Raw genomic sequence first — 13234 nt, forward strand, 5'->3', positions numbered from 1 at the left:
CCATAAACAAGGAAATATATAGCTTAATTGACCAGCGTGGGCGCATTTCTACCAATTAAATAGTACACTTCAAGGTTCAATAACAATCTAAGATTGAAGACCACAGAAGGCTGATATGCCTTACTCCATATTTGCGACTAATTCTTTTGTTTTAGGGGGCAATCAATGTTTGGTAGCACATATCTCCGTACGTAACTAAACATTGCAGACACCATGTTCCATGTCACATTCCATTCAATTTGACCCAAAGGACACATATACCCTTTCATAAACACCCTGAACCCGTAACTTATCTTCATTTGCAATTACACCAATAAAATCAAACCGTTCTCCACTTTTATAAAGCAACTACAAGTATAGTCCAGAAATCCGACGCAATAAACTTCACTAAAATAATCAATACAATATCATAGAATAAATCAATTAAGAATGATGTTAGAAGGTTAGTGACTTAATGGCGTAGGAGAGAGATTAGAGACAATAAATCAGTAACGAATCTCTCTTAAGACGTTAGGCGTACGTACAACGCGCCATTAGATACCCAGCGCCATTATATGTACAACCGTAATCAAAGATATTTAACCCTTTCAGGGTTTCCTTATTCGACAACCAATAGGGAATAACCCGGAAGAATCTGGAATCTACCTGCGATTCTTCAAATCCCGCACGGCGTAGGTACGATACCTTTTGAGAGACTGGTGATCTCTCAATTGCGCGGGGAAAAAAGGTATAAGACATGGATGGCGCGTAACAGCTAGCGCGTGCTGGGAGATAAGAAATCAACCAAGCGGAAAACGCGACTCTAGCACGAGGGAGGACTTGCTGCCTTGCATGATTGCAATAATTGCCAGAGTGGGTCGCCTTTGCCATGTACTTTCAAAAGAAGAAAATATCCATAAATAAGGCGTACAACGAAAGTATATGATCTTGAAGACATAGAAACGATCCACTTCCGTTTAAAAAAGCTTAGGAAATTGACCTTCACCTTTATCGTCGTCGACCTAGGTGCATGTTTCGCGTTAAAATATACTCTAAACAAACGCGTTAAGCCTAGTTTGAAATTTATTCACAAGATTATGTCACGTGTCTTTAGATGAGTCAACTTGAGTTGAGTAAACTAGTTAGGTCGTGGGGACACAAGTTGGACAAGTTCAACGACCAAATTAAAAAGATATCACTGACCAACTTTTGCTGACCCATCTAGTCTGAAAAATCTAACTCCTATTGGCTAATTAAACAGATTCTGGTTACATTTTTGAGTTAATGTATTTCAATCATGCAGCACGTGCCAATATCACGCGGGGTTTCATGTCCCCCCTCCCCGCCCTATCCAGCTACCACCCCACCCCCCAAAGAGAGCCCGCGAGTTGCAAGGACCAAGATGCCTATATCGTTTTCTTCCGTCTTGAACTTCTTTCCCTCTTGATGCAGAGAGAGAGAGAAAGAGAGAGATGGCTAAGGCCCAACAATCTCCCGCGGAGAAAATACCCCCGTGGATAAACATTTTATACCTTCTACCCTCGTACGCTTACTAAGGTCGCTATCATTCTTAGTTTGCGTCTAAAACAAAGGTGGAATAAGAGCACACCACTACACGAATCGGACCGGCATACACAGAGGTTCAACAGAAGTTTATGCCTTGATGTAGGCCTAATGTTCTTTGCCTTATAGTCTCGTGATAACTGATAAAGATTCCCAAGAAGTTTCACACAGAGATATCTCAAGAACGTTGGTTGCTTGACCTCTTAATGTATTTTTCAATATCTCAGTGTGAAACTCGCTTTAAATCGTCATATCCCTGTAATCACGGTTTAGTCGATAAGATAATTTTTAATCTAAAAGGGTGTGTACGCGCCTTAAGTTTTAACCAGGGATAGATTTAATTTTAGAAGCAGGAATGGAGAACGGTTAGTATTTACTTCAGTCCGACTCATAGACAACCCAGTATAGAGCCCCTCCCTCCAACACGTATAACGAAAAGTTTAAATTATCTTATTGGCTCACTTAAACTACGTTTTGATGACGTTGCTGACGGGGACGGCGAAAAATACGTAATTCCATTTTACCTCTGTCGCTATGTCCCGCCTCTTCTTTCATACCCCTACGTCCCGTGGAAGGGGGTTCGGGACTTTGACGCGCGCCCAGATTACTCTGTTCTCCATTCCTACTTCTAAAATTAAATCTATTCCTGTTTTAACCTAAAACTAATATACTATAGTATATTAGTTTTAGGTTAATAATACTACAATTTAAGGTCGAGATTTTTAAAAGTTTACGCGAGTTAAGTTTGTTAAAATGAATTTAACAATAGAGCGAAAGCTACGGCGGATTGATATACAACCCGATAAGAAATGAAAGTAGATTTTGTATACCTATACCTCCTGCCTGTATGTTGGTTTCTCCGAAATTAATTAATGGAAAAGCCTATTAGCATTTAAATAACACGTTTTCTTGGAGAAGTTTCAGTTAACAGAAGCTCAAATTGACGCAGTGATCGAGTGACTGAATATTATACTACAAAATACAAACTTCAGAAGCCTGCACGCACTCAAGCGTAAGGTAGCGGAAAACCTAAATGGTGTGGTACGATAACAATAGAGCATACTCGGCATGAATCTATCCTATATCTCTTTTGTTCTAAGCATTTTCTAGGACTAGGTCTTGGCAATTATAATCTTCTATTCTCTCTCGGGGATCCCAAAGAGAAAAGGGAAAACTTTTAGATCCCTTTGGTGAGGTTTTACTAGCGGATATTAATTAACCGACTTTTGGGATAGAATTTTCCTAACTCCGACCTGACGACCCTCTGTGTGTGTTTAAGGTTATGATAGCGGGCGGGTACACTATAGCTACGCCAAACTTTTAATGGACTTTCTCCTCATACCAGGAATACATAAAACTAATAAGAATCATTATTCCATCATATATAACCCATGTTAATATGATCCATGCTGGTTTTGTGGGTAGGTAGGTATACCGGACTTGAGAACTTACTGTCCTTCACGATTCATAATTCTGATGGCGTCTAACACTGTGATTTCATTGGTTCGTAACAACGAAAGGTGCAACGTGCAGCGAAATAGATTATAAATTCGCGAGGTAAAATTCCTCATACATAATCAGGGTTCATACAACTTTTGGAAAACAAATTTCTCTGAGATTTTCAGGCTTTTCCCCATATACTTCCCTGAGATTTTCAGGCTTTTCCCCATATACTTCCCTGAGATTTTCAGGCTTTTCCCCATATACTTCCCTGAGATTTTCAGGCTTTTCCCCATATACTTCCCTGAGTTTTCCAGGTTTTTCCCGTATATGGAGTATCCTATGGAGCGAATGTTAACGAAGGAAAGGTGGGGGGCAAATAGGACTATTACATAATCAAAGAACATCCCCGTATCTCTAATATAACCAGAGTTATGAGCCTCCAAAATTTAGGGTAATGTTAATCCTATGAAGGGTATGTTTACGGACTTTTTGCTTAATTATTCGGCCTCCATTTGACGAAAATTTCCCCGAATTTTACTAAAAATTCCAAATTTCCCTGAATTTTACCTGAGGTTTTTGTCAACTATTTATTTCCCTGATTTTTCCAGGTTTGTATGAACCCTGATAATTATTAGTCTAGCTATCTCCACATACAAAATTAGCCTAGATACGTTGAGAAAAATGGATGTAGCGCAAAGATTCCTAGTAGCTGTATGAATTCCCATTCCATACTAATAAATTGGTTTAAACATAAACGTTTTTAGACAAAGTTTTTTGTTCTAGCTTAATTGACCTAGAAATGGAATACGAGTTTAAAAAATCCCTTTTGTTGTTTTTTTGGGTAAATAATTTTTCGTAACGCCTGGCTTGATTTTTAAAACGAAATAACTATGGGGTAATGAACTAAAACTAATGTATACAACGAAACACACATTATAGTTGACAAAGTGAAGGAAGTTTTCCTCTCTTTTTTCTTTGTTTTTTAGGGCAAATATTTGAACTTTTTTATGTTATACTCGTTAACTCCAATTCAAGGGGAGTTCGCTTGAACTGGAGTTAAGGATTTATGGTCTAAAGAATTCAAATAAAAGGCGCGCATGGGGAAGTATCCATTACATTAGTATTTAGGTATCTATGATTGGAATGTTAAGGTAAAATAGTTAATTCAATGTTTCGGTTTAATATGAACTACTATATCGAAAAGAAAACACATGGAATTTGTTTTTCTTTTCACAATTTGGAGTTTTAAATGATACACCTGAAGTTAATTGCACTGGTATTACATTAAATCCTAATTAAAACCATGGATAATGTTCATTAAAGGGGCTATAGAAATTTTATTCTCCGTTTTTAAACTTTAACTGCGCATGCGCTTCAGGACAGGGTTGCCACTCCAGTAATTCGTTATTAGATCATCTCCTGTATGTATACAGGTTTGTAACTGAATGATAATTACTGAATCGAACACAGAATTCTACAATTGCTTATCAGTCTGTTGTTGTATCTATAGATAGCGGTTGACTTGCACACGTCACAAATGACTGGCAACACTTGTATTCAGAACACAATCTATTCAAACCTACAATTCCATGGTCACGTTAAGCCTAACGAAATTTATTATAAAAAAATAGAACAATGTAGAACAATGTAAAATAATGTCAAAAGGAAATCCGTTCTTTAGGTCTGATTTTTCCAAAAAATGAATAAATAAATAAAATTTAGTTTTATAAAATATGAAATTCCACAGAAAATATCAAGGTCATAGACCCAGGTCAATAATGGAGCGATAATATTATAAAAAATAATAATTTCAAATATACAATAGCACGTATACGTTGGGGAATTACACCCCCCCCCCAATATCTCCCTGACAAAAGTCTACAATCCAACTGGTGGTAACCGCATAATACCCTATAGAGAGAGGGGAGAACCAAGGGTACCCTGAAGTTACCCGCGACTAACAAATGGGAAATATTATGGTACCCCTACCTTAGCCAATACTGTAAACTAACGATGTATTTATGTATATAACCCCCAAAGCCTAGCACAGAGTAGTGTCACTCCATGTTAACTTCCTATAGAATGGTACATAGTTAAAGGCATATCAGTGCCATTACTCTATTATAAAATCGAAAGAACTATAATGTATGTTATGGACCACGATACGAATTTTTGCGCCCAAATACGCTGCTATACAAGAATAATAATGAAAGTAAAAAAAATATCCCAGCTGTTATGGCTGCATGACTCACCTTAAATTATTCCAACGGTTTCTTCTATTATACCCGCGCCGCGATTAAAAGAAAAAAAAAACGTATTTTTTCTCGTCAGCAAAAACGCGACTGGTAAATTATTTTTCTTAGTTCCTCTACACTGCAGCAAGCAAGTCCGTCGAATAATAAATAATTAAAAATAATTTAGTTTCTACAGAAATTATTAAAAACTCGTAACACTCTCCTTTCCAAGTAAAAAACTAAAATTAAAATGAGTAATTTTCAGTTTGAGTTAGATACCGATAACGGAAGTCGAACTTGACTTTGTTGTTATGTTTTTTTACTGACGGGAAGTTTCAAAAAAATTGCGCAAAAAGTGTCAGAAAAAGGGCGCGAAATTCTTATCAAAACCGGAAGATGAACAGAAGGTTGCGATAGTTGTTAACTTTTAAAACGTAATCGAACCAACCACGGCCAACTCCGTTTTGTTCCGTTCCGTTCTGTTTCCGAGGTGTGGGGAAAAATGCGGCAAAGGTTATATTAGTCCTTGGTACGCGAGGAGAGCAAAGAGAGAGCGAGAGAGAGATCCGAGTCGACAGAAACCCGAAGCTAGACTGACGGAGCAAAGTATGAAGCCTCCGTCCGTCCGTTGCAGCACAATTTTCCCGCCTACGTTTTGGGATTGGGAATGGATGAAGGGGGAAGAGGAGAGGGGTTGAGGGAGGGTGGGATATTGTGTTCTCCGTGCATGCCCGCTAGTACCAAGGCCTAGTACTACAATACGGAGAGTCAGAGGGCCGCGCAACGCTAGAGAATGGAATAGGATGAGAACAGAGATGAGATGAGATGAGGGAAGAAGGGATGCTCCAACATCCCTTCTCTCATCTTCTCCCGCGTCTAAACTCAAAGCAAAAATGTCATATCTCTATTTTTTATGTCTTAAAAAATGCAAGGGAATTCATTGTTCCTCAAATTAATTTGTTTATTTTAAGTCTATGTAGAAAATAGGTAATATTTTGCGTTAGTCGTTAGGGGGAGCTTGGGTTTAAAATAATGAATTAAATCAGAAGAGGATAATAGAAGAAGTGTGACACACTGTATCCTCTTAATACTTTAGTTATGTAACATGATTCTTCCCAGACGAGGGAGTCAGGGTCTTTTTGTTTGCTCTCCAGCTCATCAAACTTCAGATGGGCATACATCGCACCGTGCAGGCTGAATTCTATAATTGTTTGGTATTTACTAAACCCTCAGCAATCAATTAACCCACAAACTTTGATTGTCTTGACATCCACAAGCGCATGCTCCTTGGCAAATAGTTAACCGCTAATAGATATGGTAATGATGAGGGAACTATTTATCGCGATAGGTAATTAATAAACACGTGATGGCTATTTCTTTGTTCTAGGGTCCAAGTGGTATACTAAGCCTTTTTCTATCTGGTATGGTGGTAGGTGACCTTCCCTTGGAAGTAAACCCAAAAAAATTTCTCTTAAACATAAGTTATAGCATAATGGCACTAAACGTCACAATTACAGAGCATCCGAAGGCTGGCGAGGCCCGAGCACAATCGGGATGATGCGAGTATGGAGCATGCAGCGGCTTTTGGATCTATGGGATGGAATATAGAACCGGGATGCGATGATTCACGCTTCTGATTCACGAAATTTTCTTTTTTTTTATCAAAAATAGGAGGAGGAGAACGATTCATTGTCGAATTTATTAAAAGGAATGGGCTAAACTGTATAGGGATCCTACCACCACCACCGAGGAACGAACTTCTATATAGCCGCGGGGTGCGAAAAAGGCAAAATTTCAGAGCTCATCTATATAGAGCATGCAAAAATCGAATTTATATCTATATATATTTTTCGGGGGTTCTAGCTAGCTGCTCCATAAGCAAAAGGGGTCCGTCTTTCGCCCAACCCCATACATTGTGCCCCATTGATGCCAAAATACAGGGTGCTCATGTTACAAAAAGAGAGAGGGTAATTATGGGACCGAATTGTAGTGGGAAGCATGGTTCTTTGGAAAATAAATTTTGAGTCGACAATTGTACCGATTTTGCCACAAGTGGTCACCTCCTAAACAAGTTACATGAACATTGGAGTGTTTTAAGGATGACCCCTTAAAATTAACGTAAGAAACTGAACACACAATTATTTCTAATTTAATTAAGAGGTAATTTTCCATAAAACACTCAAATCATAACTCGTAAACAGTGTCCTTTGTGGCAAAAATTGGTCATAAAAGTTACATTTTTTCATTTTCGACATTTAAAAATTGATTTCCCACGTAACCAAGCCACTGTTCTTCGTTCCTATCACCTTCCATACTTGGAAAACTCATGTTCATCCCTAAAACACTCCCAATCATAACTTGGAAACGGTTTCCCTTGTAACAAAATCGGTCATAGAAGTCACACTTTTGTGAAGTCAAAATTGATTTCCCATGCACTGAACCCTCCCTCCTCTTTTTGTAACAACACCCTGTACATAGTTAAGAGGCTTATCTTCCGTCCATCCACCCTGCAGTACTCGATCCGCGTGGTGAAAATCCCTAGGATTAAAAAGCCTATTTGTTACAGAGTGCACTGGAATCGCGACGGATGAAGTTTGAATATTTTTTTCTAACTGCGCCATAGATACCTTTTCTTTTTTCCCTTTTTTCAAGGGCCTGAAATTTTTATTCTAAATCCTTAACACGTTCAATGGAGAGGAAAGACTATTGGATAAGAGTAGATGCGCGGGAAGAGAGAGAGAGAGAGAGAGAGAGCAAAATGAGAGAGAGAGAGGGTTACACTCGTGAAAATGCAGAAGCGATAGATCTACTTCAATTTGTAGGGAGGGAATTATTGATGGATAAGTCAAAAAATGGTTTCGTGGCCAGCTTTTTCATTTCATTTTTAAATCTTCGCTTTCTCATCGGAATTTCGGCGGCTGAAAAACATTTTGGAGATTAAAATTTTTCTAGAAGGGTGAAAAAATAGGCTTAGTGGTTGAAAGATGGTTGCCATTTTTTATTTCATGTGGGTTGAAAAAAGAAAACATATGGTTTTGAAGTTTAATTTTCCTAAGGGGGAATCTCTGGATTTAAATTAACATTTGATAAGATGATTAAGGGTGTGGGTTTTAATTGGGTCAAGGGGTTAGGGAGTTATTAGTAATTAAGGAAAAATCTACGGAGACTCTCATAGAGAGATTTTTAAAACCATGAGAGACCAAGGCTTAAAGAGATTTTCATCATAATCAGCAATAGAACTTTTTCTAAAGTGGCGGGGAGAGACCTGCGTTTGAGCACCTTGGTTTTTTGTAGACAACAAAGGCGTTAGAGAACAATATGAACAAAATTTAATGGACTAGTAACGGTGATGTCCTATAACGTATTTGTTGTCCAACTACCGCAAACGCTAGAGTGATTTTTAATCATGGGACCATGCAGGGCTAAAGAAGAATCTTCATAATAAATAAACTATTTCAATAATTCCTGAAGAGAAGCGTAAACACCACAGAGGCGTGGGAGGTCACCTTCTTGGGCTATTAGTTTGCCAACTGGCGCCAGCCAAGAAGCACCACTAGAGGCAGGCAGCGCAAGTTGGCTAGCCTAGCCTTCCTCCGCGTGTTGGGCTCCGTCTGGGAAATAACTTAAGAGGGAGGCTTAACGCCTGTGCCTTGGTTTCTCTACAAGTCTTTAATGGAATAGTCTATCATCATAAAAAAGAACGGTAAATAAAGTACATCCAACCTTTCTAAACAACTCCACTATAGAATCATTCGATGGTACTAATGGAAGGGAAGGAGGAAGTAGTAAAGTACATCTAAAATCATTTCTTCAATGGGGATGTGAGGTCCCATTGCAGAATCATCAATATTGGCATCACCTCAGAATCAACTCCCGATAACACTTCAATACGACAAGCAATATAAAAAATAATAAAAAACGTAAATCGATTTATCAAAAAAATAACCAGCATTTTCCCAGAGTTATTTTTATTTAACAGAGAGGAGATTCCGTTAGGAGAAAGAAACGGAAGGAACAGTGTGAGAGAGAAAGAGAGAATATATAGAGAGAGAAAGAGAGAAAATAGAGAGAGAGAGAGAGAAAAGGCGTATACAACTCATGCAGGGGAGTGGAAGAGATGAAATAAAACAAGTATAGATTAAACCGAAGTCAATCATAAAATTTACACACCATTAATCGATAAATTCAGAGATTTTGTGGTAAAAGCTAATCATAATATATGACGAATTTTAACCCGCGAATAAGCTATCTTGCAGCGCGTTGCACCTTGCGCACGCCTAGGAACAGGCGTTGCTACCAACAAATGAAATCACAGTTAGAAAGAAGCCATCAGAATTATGAAGTGTGACGGAGTAGGCGGGCCACAAAACCCGCATAGAAATCAACATGGGAGCATAATGATTCCGATTAGCGGTATGTATTCCTCCAGAGGTCCACCAATTTTAACCCGCTACTTAGGGGCGGGTTAGTGTTTATTTCCATCTAACTTCTTCTAAATTCAATTACCACTTCCCATAATCCCAAGAGAGACAAATCTCCTAGACAAACACCATACATACCCACAATTTTTGGGGAACAAGATTTTAAACTTTAGGATAATATACTTCCATGGAATAGAAGCATACACATATACGCAGCTAGTATTTTAGCCCAAAGTCCAGATGTTGGTAGCATTATTTGGCCCAAACATTGTATTAGAGTACACAGAGATATTTTTCGCGAATTTCGCCAGTATGAAGCTCAATCAAGCATTGCTGGTCGCGGCAGGGATAGGAGAGGACATAAGCTCTGACTATAGCGAAACTCAATCGGTGGAAAATACTTGTACAATTCGAGAATAATAAAAACCCTCCCACATTATCATTTTTTTTATAAGATGCGAGATTAAAAGAGAAAAATTTCCTCAATGAAGCATTTAAAAATAAAGAATATGAGACCCCACCCCCCGGGCCCGTATCCTGGTTTTTTTTCTTTTACTACATTATAAACCTTACATGGGTTTGTACCATAAGTTTATAAGATATGTTCCTACCATAAGTATGACACTACCTATACTTCATAATGCTACTGAGAGACTTACAGCTCGAGCTATAAGTTCTAGAAGAATGTAAAGCGAGAATTGAAGTACTACACTCGGTTAGTTAGTTTTGTAGGACTTCCTTATAGGTCCTATTTAGTCTGCATTACTAAGCCTTTGACAGCCCCAAAAACCAGCAGGCGTCGCTTTACCTCGAATCTATGACCTACCTCATTCACTTCATGACAAGCTCCAGTTTGTAACCATTGACAAACTTACGGATGAAACATATCTTACGAACTTATGGTTTCTACTAATACTAATACATCATTTAATATAATCCACTAAAAAATATAGTTACTGAACCATAGTATTGCGATATCCATTTTGGTTAGGTCTATGCTGGGACTCCATAGGAATTCAAGTATTTGAAGTGTAAAAAATAACCTTAAAAAAAAAAAAACTTACAGAGAGAGAAAAAAGGAGGGATAGGTCTGTGTGTATATGAAAATAGGTCCCGAAGGAGAAGCCCAGCACTGCACCATCACCCATAGTAGAAGCCAACCAGGGGTACGAGGGCCTATATACACTCTAATTCTATACATTCCAGAATATTTTTTTATATTGATTTCAAAGAGAACGTTCTTTCTTATAACGGAACGGTGTGTAGAGTTGAGGATGGGGGGTTTCTCCTTTTATTTAAGGTGCCACCGTGCAGGCAAGGGCGGCGAGCCTCGGCCCATACCGAATCGAAATATTGATTCACGACAACGAGTGGGGCAAAAAGATGGTTGGGCAAGACTTGTCCTAGCTTCCTTCCATCAACCATCTAACCCTACTACAGAGGTTTTTCATTCTATACGACGAAAAACGCGGGACTAAAGGGCGGGAAAAAAAGAGCGCCAAAAGATTTCTCTTTCTTTATATAAGTCTTATTTGAACTTCTCTTAAAAAATTCCAAAGAAAACTGTATATACTTTATCTCTAAACAGAAACCCAATAGTGGATGTATATTTATATTGGACATATTAAAGGGGTATAGTCTGCTACTACGGACTATCTCGTGACGCCACACAATCCCATCTCTTACCTCGGTTTTGGCAACCATATTGGTAGTCGTCAGCGCTAAGGCCATACAATTTAAATTATACCAATATTGACGTCACGTCCCCTTAGCTCCTCCCCTTTCGGTACCATTCTATACCGTCCGAGAAAGGCCGCGTTGAAACAGTTCTCCATTTATGGGATAGTTAAGTATACTAGAGTTCAATGGATGTTGGCTAAAGCAATCAAGTTGTAAGCCAACATTGAATGCATCTCATTCATCTCTTAATGCAAAAGACTTATATTGGTTTAATAGACCCTTCCATAAATTACTTGCAGAGAAACAAACACACAGACGGCAACTTTAGGTTATTTCCCTGGCACCAACCAAGAGCCAACACCAAACGGAGTTCATCCGAGTTCACTACAAGCGAAGGGAGTCTGCAGCGGTGCTTCTTGAGCCAGGTAAATAACCAACCCATGAAGATGACCTCATCAGCCCCTATGGTGTTTACTTCTCTACTAGCAGTAGAGCCTTGCAGCAAGAGAAAGGTTTCAAGGGACGTTCCCTGGCAGAATGTCCCTTCATAGATGAGACACTTTTAGTAAGTACTTCAACTTGAAGACTTCTATACTTGTGTCTAAGAAGGAATTGCCAAACCATATTTCGGGCTTCGCCATAACTTCAATAAAGATTTTTTTATTTATTCCTTCTAACTTTTACTTTTCAGGCACCGTTTTTACAGTTTTTTCTTCTCTTCAAAAAGAGTGTGTATTCTTCGCATTGAAAACCGACGGAAAACGAAAGTCGAAGCAACTTTTGGGTTTCCAAGAAAAAAAATATATATAATCAATACATCAACATTTTCTGTTTTTTCGCTATCGCGATCTAGAAACAATTTTTTTACTTTTCACGTATTTTTCTTTTGCCTGTTACCTACAAACTCTTGAAGAAAAATACCCCGGTGGTTTATGTTATATTGTAAAGATAGGTTCTCCAAAAAATATTGGAAAACCATAACCGAAGGGGATGGAACATTAGGTAAATGAACTCGGAAAGAATCAATATAGTGGTACCTGTACATAGACACAAGTCCGACACGCACTCTTGTGGACAGAATCACCGTGAAAGAAATGCAATATATGCCTATATAAAAGAGACAGGTCTACTAGAAAAGAGGCACCGGAAATGGTTAAAAATGGTGTCAAATGTGGTCTTCAAGTCGTTCATTTAGAACACCTCACACTTCAGTATTGGGTAATCACCATAAGTACAGTACATCACAGGCAGCGACATTAAGTAATTTCTTTTTAAACGTTTCCTATCCTCCCAATTTGACGTATACGAGCAGGTCCTGGGTCCCATCGCGCATCGCAATCCCTCAAATAAGACATATACGTGGTGCAGTAAGCAAGCAAGCGACGGCATAGCGACACATTTGGGACTTTCTCTCTCTCTCTCTCGCTCTTGACTTTTGGAGAAAGAGAAAAGAGCGCGCGATAATGATAGGACGGAATTGAGTGAGAACTCTCTTGGATGGTGCGGGAAAGCGAGGGAGCGAATAATAATCAAAGACCATCGTACAGTACTTGCGCGCTTGTACCCGTCGGAGAAACAGGCTTTCGCACTCCAAAATCCTTTTAACTCTTTTCTCCCGAAAACCAAAGAATCTGCAAGATTGACTCGTACGCTTATACTCCTCCACCTCACAAAAGGGAGAGTGGGTGGCCATCCCAGTATACTATCTAAGAATCACTTCAATTCGCTCAGGAATGTTGAATTGTGGCTTAAAATAAATAAAAAAGGTGGCAGGCAACCCTAAGTATCACGACATACAAGGAGTTTGACCCATTGGCGTCTCTGCCCACTCTCTGGACCCAAAGAGACTACAGCGCAGGCGCCGAAAAGCGAGACGGAAGGCAATGCGTCTTTCCCTCTTAGTTACATTTAATA

General features: G+C 38.8%; 1 protein-coding gene across 5 annotated transcripts in view; it reads right to left on the bottom strand.

Moving 5' to 3' along the window:
- The window catches only part of LOC149691826 (uncharacterized), a 99391-nt gene that overhangs the window by 33549 nt on the left and 52608 nt on the right, over window positions 1-13234 (bottom strand). The window contains exon 1 of one of the 5 annotated variants that reach the window (XM_089869233.1): window positions 5238-6260. The exons of the other annotated variants lie outside the window; for them this stretch is intronic. The gene's annotated coding sequence lies outside the window, so the exon portion shown is untranslated. Of the gene's footprint in view, window positions 1-5237; window positions 6261-13234 lie in introns of those variants that run through there. 5 annotated transcript variants of the gene reach the window in all.

This window comes from Phalangium opilio, unplaced genomic scaffold, assembly GCF_054372755.1.
Source record: "Phalangium opilio isolate 3A_F unplaced genomic scaffold, DU_Popi_V2 ptg000025l_1, whole genome shotgun sequence".
NCBI classification, from domain to species: Eukaryota; Metazoa; Arthropoda; class Arachnida; order Opiliones; family Phalangiidae; genus Phalangium; species Phalangium opilio.